Source organism: Mustela nivalis, assembly GCF_964662115.1.
Source record: "Mustela nivalis genome assembly, chromosome: 3".
Lineage (NCBI taxonomy): Eukaryota > Metazoa > Chordata > Mammalia > Carnivora > Mustelidae > Mustela > Mustela nivalis.
Genome location: NC_139022.1, coordinates 138749527 through 138764223, shown reverse-complemented (window position 1 = coordinate 138764223; position 14697 = coordinate 138749527). Strand labels below are relative to the sequence as shown.

At 40.1% G+C, this 14697-nt stretch overlaps 1 long non-coding RNA gene across 1 annotated transcript; it reads left to right on the top strand.

The window, feature by feature from the left end:
- The first annotated feature begins 9071 nt into the window (after positions 1-9071).
- On the top strand, positions 9072-14056 carry LOC309862412. The gene is made up of 3 exons (XR_014310512.1): positions 9072-9214; positions 9505-9613; positions 12370-14056. It is a non-coding gene; the product is annotated as an uncharacterized lncRNA (long non-coding RNA).
- Positions 14057-14697: the final 641 nt, after the last annotated feature.

Below are 14697 nucleotides of genomic sequence, written 5' to 3'. Positions count from 1 at the left end.
TGACAGAGTGAGAGATCACAAGTAGGCAGATAGGCAGGCAGAGAGAGAGAGGGGGAAGCAAGTTCCCCACTGAGCAGAAAGCGCGATGTGGGGTTCAATCCCAGGATCTCAGGATCATGACCTGAGCTGAAGGCAGAGGCTTTAACCAACTGAGTCACCCAGGCACCTCCCTGCCCACCAGGAATCTAACCAAAACAACTGAAAGTGATTTGTCCACACGAAAATGTATACACTGTTTACATAATTAATCATAAAAGTCAAAAGGTACAGACAAGCCAACATCCATCAAATGCTAAATGGATTAAAAAAATGGTATATGCATATACAATGGAATATTATTCAGCCATAAAAAGAATGAAGCACTGATAAATGCTGCCATACCGGTGAACCTTGACTATATTACATTAAGTGAAAGAAGCCAATCACAAAAGAGTTCATGTTATGTGATGCCATTTAAATGAAAATATAAATAGAATAGGTACATCTATAGAGACTAAAAGTAGACTACTGGTTGCTTAGGGCTGGGAATGTGGTGAATAGTGGAGTGACAGCTGAAGAGTATGGGGTTTCTTTCTGAAGTGATAACAATGTTCTAAAATTGAGTGTGGCAATGGTTGCACATATCCGTGACTATACGAAAAGCCACCAAATTAGACACTTTAAGTGGGTGAAGTATATCTCAATGAAGATGTTCTTTAAAAAGCTGAAAATCTTAAAAGTAGTCAGGAAAACAGATATATTCCTTTTGAAGACTAAGATTATCAATTGACTCTTAATAGAAACTAAGAAAGCCAGGGGCACTTGGGGGGCTCAGTTGGTTAAGCAACTGCCTTCAGCTCAGGTCATGATCCCAGAGTCCCAGGATAGAGTCTCAAATCAAGCTCCCAGCTCCAAGGGGAGTCTGCTTCTCCCTCTGACCTTCTCCCCTCTCATGCTTTCTCTTATTTGCTCTCTCTCTCAAATAAATAAATAAAATCTTACAAACAAACAAAAAAAAAAAAAAAAAAAAAAACTAAGAAAGCCAGAAAACAATGCAGTCCCAGAAGATGTATAGAATTCTGAGTTCTTCCTTAGTGGAAGCATTAGGGAAAACTGTATCTACTCCATCTGCCTAAAAGTGGAAATACCTTTATAATTGTTCTTTACCATAAAGTTTTAATATTTTCCATTTGAATCTTTTTTCCTTATAGTAACATGTTAAAGAGTCTCCCCCCCCAAAGATTTAGTACATATAACCTTATATTTTTTTAAATGTTCATAATTTTACAGTTTCATTTCATTTATTTATTTATTTATTTATTTTTAAAGATTTTGTTTATTCATTTGACAGATCACAAGTAGGCAGGGAAGCATGCAGAGAGGCGGGGGAAGCAGGCTCCCCACTGAGCAGAGAGCCTGATGCGGGGCTCAATCCCAGGACCCTGGGAGAGGTGAAGGCAGAGTCTTCAACCCACTGAGCCACCCAGGCGCCCCTACAGTTTCATTTTAGTGCAGTATTTCACACAGAGTAAGGGCATTTACTACAGAGCAGAGGTTGACAAATTTTTGTAATAAGAGGCCGAATAGTAAACAATTTAGGTTTTGTAGGCCATATGGCCTCTCTCATACATAAGTCAATTCCTCTATTGCAGAGTAGCAGCAGCCATAGACAATAGTAAATAAATAAATGCTGCTGTGTTCCAATAAAACTTTATTTATAAAGTTAGAATTAGAATTTCACATAATGTTCATGTACCTTGAGATACTATTTTATATTAAGCATATTTTTAATTTTCTCTATGTTATGCTGTTTTGACCTCCTGGGATGGAGGTCATTGCTGGCTGGGGAAACTCCTAGAACTAGTTCATTCCTACTGTGATAACTTGCCTGACAGCACTCCTCTCATAGGTAAATCAGCCAATCCCAAGTCCATGCTCTTAACCACCTCCTTTATCTAACAGTCACACACAAAGCTAATATTCTCTGGCCCTAAATCAATCCAGGCCCAGGTAACAGAAAATTAAGGACAGTCCCAATATCCCAAAGCCCACCAGAATTATTCAAACCAGCCATCCTAGACTGTTTGCTCTGTTCTGCCTATCCTTTCCTATGAAAACGTCAGTAAAGACTATGGTTTTATTGCATTTATTGTGATGAGCACTCAGTGATGTGTGGAATTGTTGAATCACATATTGTACACCTGAAACTAATGTAACTCTATATGTTAACTATACTAGAATTTTTCAAAAGCACTCATATCTTAAAAAAAAAAAAAAAAGGTCTACGCCTTTACTCCTACCTCTTAACATTGGTGCTTCTCCCTATGGCCCCGTGTGATACTATAATCTATAAGAAAAACATACCTGGTCACTCAGGTGACCAAAATATATTTCTCTATACCTTTGGTATTGTCAGTGGTTCCTGTATCACAGCTTCCAAAACGCTTGGAATTTCCTGAGTGATAAGAGCAATGGGAGCATCTTTTGTCATCTTATTGGTCTCCTGCCCTCAATTTCTGAAATTGCTTTAGAGCCATAAAGGTGGAATGGGTGTCTTATTACTCATAATAGCCCTTTTCCACCATAACTGGGTTTACATTACTGATGTGACTTGTGGAAAGTACCTAAACGTTGTGGCTGGTTGCCAGGGCAACCAACCAAGAATACAGGGATGAAACTTTCAGTCCCACTCCCTGATCTTCAGGGATGGGATAGGGGCTGGAAGTTGAATAAAAAACCAATGGCCAATGACTTAATCAATCATGCCTATGTAATGAAACTCCCATAAAAACCCAATAGGACAGGGTCTGAAGAGTTTCCAGGTTGGTGAACATGTGGGGATATGGGGAGAGTGGCTTGTTCCGTGAGCGTGGAGGCTCCACACCCTCTCCCCATTATTGTCTCCATATGTCTTCCATTCAGCATTCCTGAGTCATATATTTTTTTTTAATTTTTTTTAAAGATTTTATCCATTCACTTGACAGACAGATCACAAGTAGGCAAAGAGAGAGGCAGGCAGAGAGAGAAAGGGGGAAGCAGGCTCCCTGCTGAGCAAAGAGCCCGATGCGGGGCTTGATCTCATGACTCTGAGATCATGACCTGAGCAAAGGCAGAGGCTTAACCCACTGAGCCACCCAGGCACCCCTGAGTCATATATTTTTATAATAAATCAGTAATCTAGTAAGTAAAATGTTTGAGTTCTAAGCGGTTCAACCAAATTAATTGAACCTAAAGAAGGGGTGGCTGGAACCTCTGATTTATAGTCAGTCAGAACTACAAGTAACAACTAGACTTGTGACTGGCATCTGTAATTGAAGAAAGAGGTGTAGAACTCCACTCAGTAGCTGGTGGGTCAGAAGCATATAATAACCTGGGCTTGTGGCTAGGGTCTGAAGTGGGAAGGGGGGTGTCAGTCTTGTAGGACTGAACCCTTAACCTGTGGGATCTGATGCTATCTCCTGGGAGATGTGGCAGAATTGGGTTAGATCGTAGGACACTGGCTGATGTCAGAGAGTTGCTTATTGTTGGTGTGAGGAACGTCCTCAGTGGAATTGGGACCCAGAAACTTTGACCCTGCATCGCATTTCTAGGCAAACTTTGAGTAATATCAAACTTTTCTTTCAATGAAAAGACCTCTCTGTGTCATCGCAAGGCACTTTTATAAATGAAGACCCCAAAAAAACTCTATTCTTTTAAAATTTTTTTTTCTGGTCATTTACAAATGTAAAAAACATTCTGTGGTCACAGAGAGTGCAAAAACAGGCAGCTGGTTGATGTGGCCAGAGAGTGGCAGTTGACAACCTATGCTCTATAGCCATTTTGCCTTGCTCTCCCACTAACTAGTTCTGTACCCCAATAAGTGGATTAATCTGTGTGTCTCAGTTCCTTCATGCCTAAAATGGGGTTAATAATAGAATCTGCTTCATAGAGTTAGGGAGCATTAAATTAGTTAATATATTTAAAGCACCTAGAATCATGCATAATACATAGTCTCAGTGATTTCTGACACCAACTAGCTGGAACTGGGCCAAACCTCACAAGTTAAGGGCAGAGTCCTCCATAAGTCTGCCCTTCAGTCCCCAGCCAGAAGCCCAGGAGTTCTCAGACCACCCTCGGAGCACCTCTGGCTAGTGGGCTAAAAATTCAGGGATTCTCTGTACCCCTATGATACTTCAATAGCTCACAGAACTCAGGAAAGCCCTATACTCATGATTGCAGTTCTATTATAGCATTAGGATATGAAGGAGAACTAGCCAAAGGGAGAAGCTCATAGTATGAGGTCTGAAAGGGTTACAAAAATGAAACATCTGTTGTCCTCTCTGTGTTGAGTCAGGATGTCATACCCTCTGAATATCTCAATGTATGACGATATATATAATATTGCCAACAAGGGAAGTTCATTTGAGCTCAATGTCCAAAGTTTTTATTGGGTCTCATTACCTAGGCATGAAGGCCAGTGACTGAATCACTGACCTTCAAACTGAACACAATCTCCAACCCTGCTTCACTCCTCAGAGGTTGAGAGGTCCACCAAATGCTATCTTGTGATTCAAAACCCCAACTCTCTAGGCATACATCTTTGTGGAGTGGTCAGCCCCTACCCTGAGTCATCTTCTTACTGTTAACTATCCAAGGGCCCACCATGAATCATCTAGGTAGGATGAATGATCAGGGCCTAGGAGGGACATTACTGGGGAAATTCCAAGCATCTAGAGGCTACCTTTCAGTAAACAAGGACAAATCTTTATTTTGCTAGTCATATTCTTTACTCCAAGTAAATGTTATTTAGGTATTTCTTTTTGTTGTAACTTTTAAGCCAGGAACCTGGCACAACACAGAATGATCATCCAAAATTATTTTTTTGCCAAATAAAATTTCCCTAGAACTACAGATACCTATCAGAGCATTGATTTGGAGCCACAGCATCTTCATAACATCGAACTGCCCTGTAGAAGTAAACTGTTTCTAGGTTTTCTCTAGTTTTTCTTTTTCTTTCCTTCCTTCTTTTTTTTTTAATTTAAGATTTTATTTATTTATTTGACAGACATAGATCACAAGTAGGCAGAGAGGCAGGCAAAGAGGTGGAAGGGAAGCAGGCTCCCTGCTGAGCAGAGAGCCTGATGTGGGGCTCCATCCCAGGGCCCTGGGATCATGACCTGAGCCGAAGGCAGAGGCTTTACCCCACTGAGCCACCAGGTGCCCCTCTGAGTTTTTTCTTTTTACTATTACTCAGACGAGTTAGCTATTGATCTTCATATTTGTGCAATCAAAATTAATTTGTGTGTGTTCTTAGAAAGTATGCCATTGTTAACTTTGATTTACAGGCATTTTAATGAAATCTCTGAGACGTATTTCCCCTTTCGTCAAAACTCTGTACTCACAGGTCCATTCAGGGAAGCAGAAAGGCTGACCACAAAAATTTGAAAGGCTTTGTGCTCAAACTCAAATTCCAGAGTTAAGTCCTCAAACTTTTTTTTTTTTTAAAGATTTTATTTATTTATTTGACAGAGAGAAATCACAAGTAGATGGAGAGGCAGGCAGAGAGAGAGAGAGAGAGAAGCAGGCTCTCCGCTGAGCAGAGAGCCCGATGTGGGACTCGATCCCAGGACTCTGAGATCATGACCTGAGCCGAAGGCAGCGGCTTAACCCACTGAGCCCCCCAGGCGCCCCTAAGTCCTCAAACTTTTAAAGAAACGTGCTCACGCCTGGTAGAATTCTCGAAACGTTGGAGGTCTTAAGGCGGTCGCTGGACTCCTAGCTCAGGGCGCCCACTAGTCCTTCCATCTGGGTCTATTTGGAGCAAGGGCTTGGAGACCCCGGGAGGGGGCGTAGTGTTGGCATAAGGTGCAAAGTGCCGCGACCCCTCACGCTCTCCCGGACTCTCGCTGCGCATGTGCAGCGCCGCAGCGCAGGCATTCTGGGAGATGTATTTCGCAGCGGAAGGGACCCGGCTCCCGTGAGCCCCGCGCGTGGCGCCCTCTTCCGCGCATGTGTGCCCTCCTGATTCTCACGGCAGGGTCCCGGGGGAGGGGGCGAGTCCCCAGGCTCTAAGCACCGCGTCTGCTTGGTCTTGGTCGGGGCTGGAGGTGCGGGCTCGTGGAGGATAAGAAAGAACAATAGGGTTCAGCAAGACTTTGGGGTATGCGTGGATCGGGGTGGTGTCAAAAGCTACAGCGACCCTTCTCAGTCTGGGTCTGTGAGCCCGGGGTGGGCGAGGTCCCGGGACTGAATTCTTGCTGGTGTAGCTAGCGCTGCAGGTGTCGTGCCTGGAGCGCATCCGGCGGTGCCAGTGCGCGCCTAGTAGTGGACACTAAGGTGAGAAGCGCCCTCCCGGGTGTAGAAACAGAACCGAGCTTTACTGAAGGTCTGAAATGTTTTAGGTGGAGTGCTACCTGCTTTTCCAAAGGCATCTAACCTTTAACCCTTACAGCAGCCCTCTAAGTCAGTTTTTCAGACCATCGGCTGCAACCCACTAGTGAGTATGAGTGGTGAAATCTGTTTCATGAGCCAAGACTAGTATTTTTATTTACCAGTACTTTTGGGTCCGGTATAATTTACACAGAATGATTTGCATATAATTTACAAGAACAAAAGTGTAAAGTGTGTTGATGCACCCGTGTAACTACCACCCCCATCAAAATACGGGACATTTTAATTCCCCAGAAAGTTCTGCTGCTTTTTAGTCAGCCCTCCCCCCATCTCCTTAACCAACCAGTTTTACAATTTCTATCTCTCTAGGTTAATTTTGCCTTTGTAGAATATCATATAAATGGAATCCTACAGTAAGCAGGCACATTTAAAAAATAGATAAAATACTGTAAAATACTGCATATGTATACCCTTGTGATAAGGCTTATTTTATGAAATTTACTACATATAACTGTATTTTTAAAAATGACTATTTATTGGGCATCCATGAACCAGGCACTGTTTCTGGTGCCAGGGATATTGTACTGAATATACAGTACTGAATGAAGTAGACAAAAATCCCTGCTGTTATGAAGTTTTACTTGTAATAAGTAGAGACAGCTAATTAATAATAAGCATAATCATATAGTATATTAGATAGTAAATGATACATTAGAATTTATACACAAAAAGTAGATCAGGGTAAGGGAGATGGGGGGAATTAAGTTCAAATTAGGTAGACAGCAGAGGCCTCCTTGGTAATTTTTGAGCAAAGACTTGAAGAAATAGAAGAGTAAGGGTACCTGGTTGACTCAATCTGGTTAGGCATCTGACTCTTTTTTCTGCTTAGGTCATGATCTCAGGGTCATGAGATGGAGCCCTGTGTCTGGCTCCATGCTCAGCTGGGGGGTGTGCTTGAGATTCTCTTCATCTCCCTTTGCTCCTTCCTCCCTGACTCTCTGTTTTTCTGATAAATAAATCTAAAAAAAAAAGAAAGAAAGAAAGAAATAGAAGAGTGTGCTGGGTAGAGGGAACAGTCAGTATGGACACACACATACACACACACACACATTAACATACTAACATTAGGTTGTTTTGTAAAATATGTTTGTGTTACCTTAATCAATGATTCTTATCTTAATCACTGATAAAATACAGATATTATTTCTAATTTTACTGAGCCTGGAGAGGTGACATTGACTCACTTGCCCAAGATCAAATAGCCAGCAGGTAAATTCAAACCCAAATATTTTCCTCCAAATCTTCTACTCTTTATATGTCTCCCAATCTAAAACATTGCATTTAACTGATCTCTACTCTCCCTTAGCTTAAAGCACAGGGATCTCACCTCCCCTGAGAAAGATTCCAGAAAGACTGTTGCACGAATCTCACCAGGTAGACATTATATTTCCAGGGTCTGTTGGTGTCTCTTCCGCAGTTCCTGGGTCCCACTAAGAACGTGTTGCTGGTATATTCTACCTTCAGACTCCAACCTGTCTGTGTTCCTACAGCCCGGGTTAGGATCCACAGAAGGCATGAATAAATGGTCAGAGAAGGATGGGCACCAATTGCCATTACATGCAGTTAAATATTTGACAGCATCATTTTTGATGACTATAAACTACCTTTGGAGTGTGTATTTGTTTGTTTTACCAGTTCCTTAGGTTGTTCCAACTTTTCAGTGTGTTAAAAAGTGCTGCAACAGATATTCTTGCAGACAAATCTTATTGCAAATCTGTGGTTTTTCTCACAATGAATTCTGGAGGGCCCAGGAGACATTCTCCCACAGAGTGGCTTCCTCAGCCCAACAGCTGAGGGACCTATGTGTGGCTTTGTTACACCAGTGATTCTGGGATCTTCAAGTCATACCTGGTCTGTCATGGCTCCATTCCTTCCCCTTACCTCTGTTTTCATGTATCTCTGTCTTTACCCAAAGGCTGCAGAGAATGACCAAGCCCCAAGTGAATTAGTTTTTTCCATTATATAGGAACAGTAGTGGAAGACTAAAAATGACCATGTGAGCTAAAACCATGCAAAGCAATCTTAATAATCAGTAGGATTTTTTTATAATGGTTATAGTTGTTCTATGACCTTTAAAAATTTTGGTTACAACATTAAATCCTCTTACTGTTGATCATACAAGTATAGGAAAATGAAAAGTAGCAAAAAAATATTTAGTACATTGTTATTTTGAAGCATTGACAATTAAAATATTTTATTTCTTTGTTAAAACAACTTATCAAGAGCGTTTGATGTGGTGCCTTCTTCTCTTTGTATAACTTGATACCAAGTGAGTATTTTTTCTGTGCCATGCCATTTGGATTGGATTCAATATTTGGTCCTTGTATCTAGGACAATCTGTTCTAGATATTTATGGAGTGTTCAGTAACTGTTTGCTTGATGATTTAGTGAATGAATGGTCTAATGAATAATGAACACACAGTGTAAAGTATCTCAAATATGATTTTTGTGTTACCCACAAAATGAAACATAAAACTAGAAAAATGGACATCAAAACATAGTGTTAGAGAAACAGAATGAGACCAAATTAGTATAATATCACCCAAAATGAAAGGGGGCTAAAGTTCAGCAAACGTTATCAAATAATGAACATGCTTTAAACAAGTTGCCATGCTTTTTTTTTTTTTTTTCATGTTGTGCAATACCAATGACTTTAGTTGGAATAGGAATGTGTTGTTGCAGGGACCGGTATCATTCAAGGACGTGGCTGTGGATTTCACCCAGGAGGAGTGGCAGTATCTGCTTCCCCAGAGGGATCTATACAGGGATGTGATGCTAGAGAACTATATCAACCTCATCTCAGTGGGTAAGGACCACTTCCCAGTGTTGATGGCATGTGCCTAGTTAACTACTTTTCCTTTCTCAGTTCCTCCAAAAAATCAGCCCTTTGAAGTACTTTTACAAGTATGGCTCTAGGTCTTATTAGTTTTAAGATTGACTGTCTTTGGGAAGTATGGCTACAGGTTTGTTTAAAGACCTCTCTTATTCAGGTACAAATGGGTACCTTCATCAGGCAGTCCCTGATGAAGTTCAGGGTTCAAAGGACCTGAATCCCAGTTAGCTAGGTCCAAATCCCGTATCATTTCCCATTGACAGGATATCAAACCACAAAGCCATCTATGATCCACAAGTTGGAACAAGGTGAAGAACCATGGATGATGGAGAGAGAAATCCCAAGTTGGAGCCATGCAGGTTAGCCATGCAGGTGAGTTAGCTTCCCGTGTGGCTGGAAGGGAATGAAATTAAGATCACAGTGACCCGATGGTTACCAGAGGGGAAGTGGTGAGAGGTTAGGTGAAACAGGGGAAAGAAATTAAGAGTATACTTGTCACGATGAGCATTGTAATACATGGAACTGTTGAATCACTCTATTGTACACCTGAAACTAATACAACACTATATATTTACTGGAATTTAAAAGGAATTTTTTTTTAAAAGATCACAGTTGATCAGTAAGGGTTGGCATCTTTGAAAAATATGCTTCAGGACTCTCTTCTTGAAGCCCTTGGACCTTTGAAAATAGCTGGGATGGTCGGCATAATTTCCTTATTTACCTGAATGCCATTTCCATAGATCACCTTTCCATATTAGTGCCCTCTTTGCATGGCTATTAGAGAGCAACATTTTCCCTTCCAGGTACATTCTGCCTGTGGTTCTTACCAACTTCATTTAAGACTTTGAGGAGTTTTTTTTTTTAATTTTTGCAAAATATACATCACATAGAATTTACTGTTTTTAAGTGTGCATTTCAGTGGCATTAAGTACATTCACACTGATGTGGCACCATCGCCACCATCCACCTCCAAAGCTCTTTCATTATCACCATCAACTCCCCACACTACCTCCCTGCTGGCTGCGCTAAGCACTACTCTATTTGCTTTGCTAGGAATCTGACTATCCTGGATACCTCATATAAACGAAACCAAACCGTATCTGCCCTTTTATGTCTGATTTATTTTACTTTGTATACTATCTTCGAGGTTCATCCATGTTGTAGAGCATGTGATAGAATTTGATTCATTTTCAGAGCTGAATAGTACTCTCTTGTGTGTATATACCACATTTTGCTTATCCGTTCGTTTGCAATGAAGATTTGAGTTGTTTCCACTTCTGTGAATAATGCTTCTAAGACCGTTGGTGTCCAAATATCTGTTTGAGCCCCTGTTTTCAATTCTTTTAGGTATACTCCCAGGAATGAATTTGTGGACCATGTGGTAACTCTGTGTTTTCATTTTTAAGGAATTGCTGTGACCTTTCCCACAGCTACCATACACAATTTTACATTCCTACCAGCAGTGCATAAAGGTTCCAGTTTTTCTGCATCCTCACCAACACTTGTTACTTTTTTTGTTTTTCTAGCAGTGGTCCTGATGGATATGAAGTGGTATCTTTCTGTGGTTTTGATTTACATTGAATGACTAGTGAGGTTGAGCACATTTTCATGTGTTTTTCGCCATCTGTGTATCTTCCTAGGCGAGGCATCTAGTCCAGCCTCTGGGGAACCAGTGTTGGATAAAGAATGGAAATCTACTCACTGTCTTTAAAGACTGATAGCTTATATGTCAGGAAGTGGGTTAGGAAGTTCTGGAGGATTTTTGAATTCTGAGCCAAGGAATGACTTTATTGCTCTGGATGTAGGTAGCATAAGTTGAACAGTAGTCACGTACTGTCAGAGGTTTACAAAGTAGATGAAAGTGAAGACAGACAGGATTTTAGATCCAGAGTGAGAAATCTGCTGCTTAGCATCTCCACATTAATAGCACCCAGAAATTTGGAAAACATGATGTAAAGCAAAAGTGGCAAGCACATAGTTGTCAGTAATAATACACATAATCATGGTGTCTCATGAACAAAATGTATTATGTGTGAGGCAGTATTCTGAGTACCTTACATCTGTTGACTCCTTTAATTCTCATGACAATGCTATGAGGTAGGCACTGTTGTTATCCTTTTCTATAGAAGGGGAAGTTGATGCCCAAAGACATCAAGGAACGTGACCTCTGCCACATGTCTAATTAGTGATGGAGCTAGGATTGAAACCCTGGTAATCTGGACTCAGTACCTGTGTTCTTCTTCTTTTTTTTTTTTTTAAGTACCTGTGTTCTTAACTGTGATTCCTCTTCCATAGTGGTAGATAGAGAAGGTGGGGAGAGTATTTAAAAGTCAGGATTAGTGCAGTGTCTGTGAACTATTTTAGACTAAGATGAGACACTCAGCAGTGAGAATTCGATAGTTAATCTAACCCTGAGGCAGGTAGTATTTGGCTTATCCTGTGGCTTATTTCTCTGTCACTGGATACGCGAGTTCCTGGGCCCTCAAACCCATATAAGAACGAATTACCATTACAGCTTTTCAAAGCACTGGCTACAAAGGTGTTCCTGCTTGCCAGCGGGCTTGATGGCTTTGTCAAGTCAGCTTCACGTTGGTGGATGAATAGACAAGAGCTCAGAGACATTGGAAGCAAAGAGATGTGTGAGGATTAAACTGGAGCAATCCAATGAGCCGATGAGGCACCAGCTCAGATCTCTCTGTTCCTCCTCCAGTGTCTCCTTTACTTCGTCTAATCACCACTTCACCCAGTCATTGTAATTCTCTAGATGGGCTCTTCCTGTGGACCCTGTAAGAGCTGTCCTCCTTTTCCCCTTTTTATTGCACCTTGTAATCATTTTCATTTCTCTTCCTGGTTTGCAAAGTCCTATTTGCATATAGCAAGATATATTTGTGTTCTTGGTCATAGTCTCTGTTTCTGTTTCTGCAAATGTAGTTGTTTTTTTTTTTTTTTAAGTTGTGGTTTTCTTACAAAACTCAAGGGTATAGATTCCATTAAACTTGGTATTTCTATTTGTTAGGGATACTAGCCTTAAGGTAAAGATTCATTCTCACTGTCGGGTGAAAAGTTATGAGCCATAATACATTAGCAGAAATATTCACAAACATATAGCTAATTATGCTTCCTTATAGAAGAAGTCTGGCATCTTGATGACCACTTGGAAAGGCAGCAAGAGAACCAAGAAACACTTTTGAAGTATGTTGCATTCATTGACCAGGAAACTGTGATGGAGAAAAAGGGCAACAAGTGTAATGCACTTAGAAATATATTTCCTCCGAGCACAGACTTTGTTTCTTCCAAACAAAGACCCCCAAAATATGACTCCTGTGACAGGAGTTTGAATTATTTGGGTTCATTTAATGGTAACAGAACATACGCAAGAAAGAATGAATGTAGCAAATGTGAGAAAGCCTTCTTCCAGAAGTCAGACCTCATCATGCATAAGAGAACTCATACAGGAGAAAAGCCATTTGTGTGTATGGAGTGTGGGAAGGCCTTCAGCAAGAAATCCAATCTTGTTATCCGTCTGAGGATCCATACTCACGAGAGACCTTATGGGTGTACTGAATATAGAAAAGCTTTCACCCATAAGTCACACTTCATCGAACACCAGAGACTCCACACTGGGGAGAAACCCTATGAATGCCCTAAGTGTGGGAAAGCCTTTTTCTCAACATTCACCAGAGACCTCATACTCGAGAGAAACCCATTGGGTGCGATGAATGTGGGAGAGCCTTCAGCTTGAAGTCACACCTCTTTGTACATCAGAAAATACACACAGGAGAGAAACCTTATGTGTGTACCAGGTGTGAGAGAGCTTTCAGTGAAGTGCCCTGCCTTATGAAACATCAGAAAGTCCATATGGGGAGAAACCTTATGAATGTAATGAGTGTAAATAGACTTTTCTGAGAAGTCTGACCTCAGTATACATCACAGAACTCACAAAGGAGAAAAGCCCTATGAGTGCAGTCAATGTGGGAAAGCCTTCAGACATAGCTCAACCTTCTGTTGACATAAAAGGACTCATAATGAAAAAATTCCTTAAAAGAGAAACTAATATGGGAATATCCTCAAATAAAAGCCTCAGGAGAAATCAAATCTTATATGTATCGAGAAGTCAACCCTATTAATTCAACATATTTTTAAAGCATGCAGCTTTGTTTTTGTAGAAATCATATTTCGAATGTTATCCATGTTAAAGTATAAATGCTCACTGTGGCCTGTAAAGACCATTGGAGTATTCATAAGTGGACTAATCAGAACATAATTAGAAAAACATACATGGACAATCTGCAAAGTATGAAAACATTATAGTTCTAGTTGTATTATAATATGTTATGGACCACAGAACATAAATCATATATTGGAATTCTACATGTGAAGTTAATATAAATATGAATATAAAGTAAGTATTACAAGTACAATGACATCGACCAAGATCTTCCACATTAAATAATACTATTTTCTTCTATTTAACACAAAACATGTCATTCAAGAATTTTAAACTAATATTATATTTCAACTATACTTCAGTTTAAAAAATCCAGGTCTAAAATAAACTTTTTTCTGTTGATTGCTATACATGTGTGTGTGTGTGTGTGTGTATATATACACATATATATGTATGTGTATATATACACACATATATTTGACTTTTGATTTTTGATCAATGAAAGAATATGACAATGTATTATTATTGTTCGTACATATGTATGATATAGGTATACAAGAATGACTGGAAGAAAATAACCACATCTTCTTACAACATTCACTCTGGTTTAAATAATTGTTTTCAGTGACTAAATTACCCTCTTCTTACATACTGTTATTGTCTTCCCTAATTAAAGATCTAATGCTCAGTATCAGGGTACAACTGTATTTGGAGATAGGGCTTCTAAAGTGCAGTGACATTAAAATGAGGCCATGAGGTTGGCCCTACTCCAATCTGACTGGTGTCCTTATAAGAGGAGATTAGGACACTAGGGATTCAGGTGCATAGAGGAAAGACCCTGTGAAGAGACAGCAGGAGGGTGACCTCAGAGGAAACCAACCGTTCTGACACCTTGATCTTGGGCTTCTATTCTCCAGAAGTATGTGAAAACAAATTTCTGTTTCTTAAGCTACCCAGTTTTTGGCATTTTGTTATAGCAGCCCTAGCAAACTAATACACACGCTAATGCTCTTTTTCATTGGATTACTTCATAAAGCGGAAGATACAAATTATAAGTATTTTGTAACCCAACAATATGATGTGGGTTCATTGTACTGTTCATTTCTGTCTATTTGGCATTTCCTAATTCACCTTGTGTTAGAATAGTAAGAAATACTTTAATAAGGATTTTAGAATTCAGAAATGTAGGGATTTTTTTCAGAGAGAATCATTCATTTTTATTTTATTTTTTAAGGATTTTATTTTTTTGACAGAGAGAGAGAGCACAAGAGGGGGAGGAGCAGCTAGA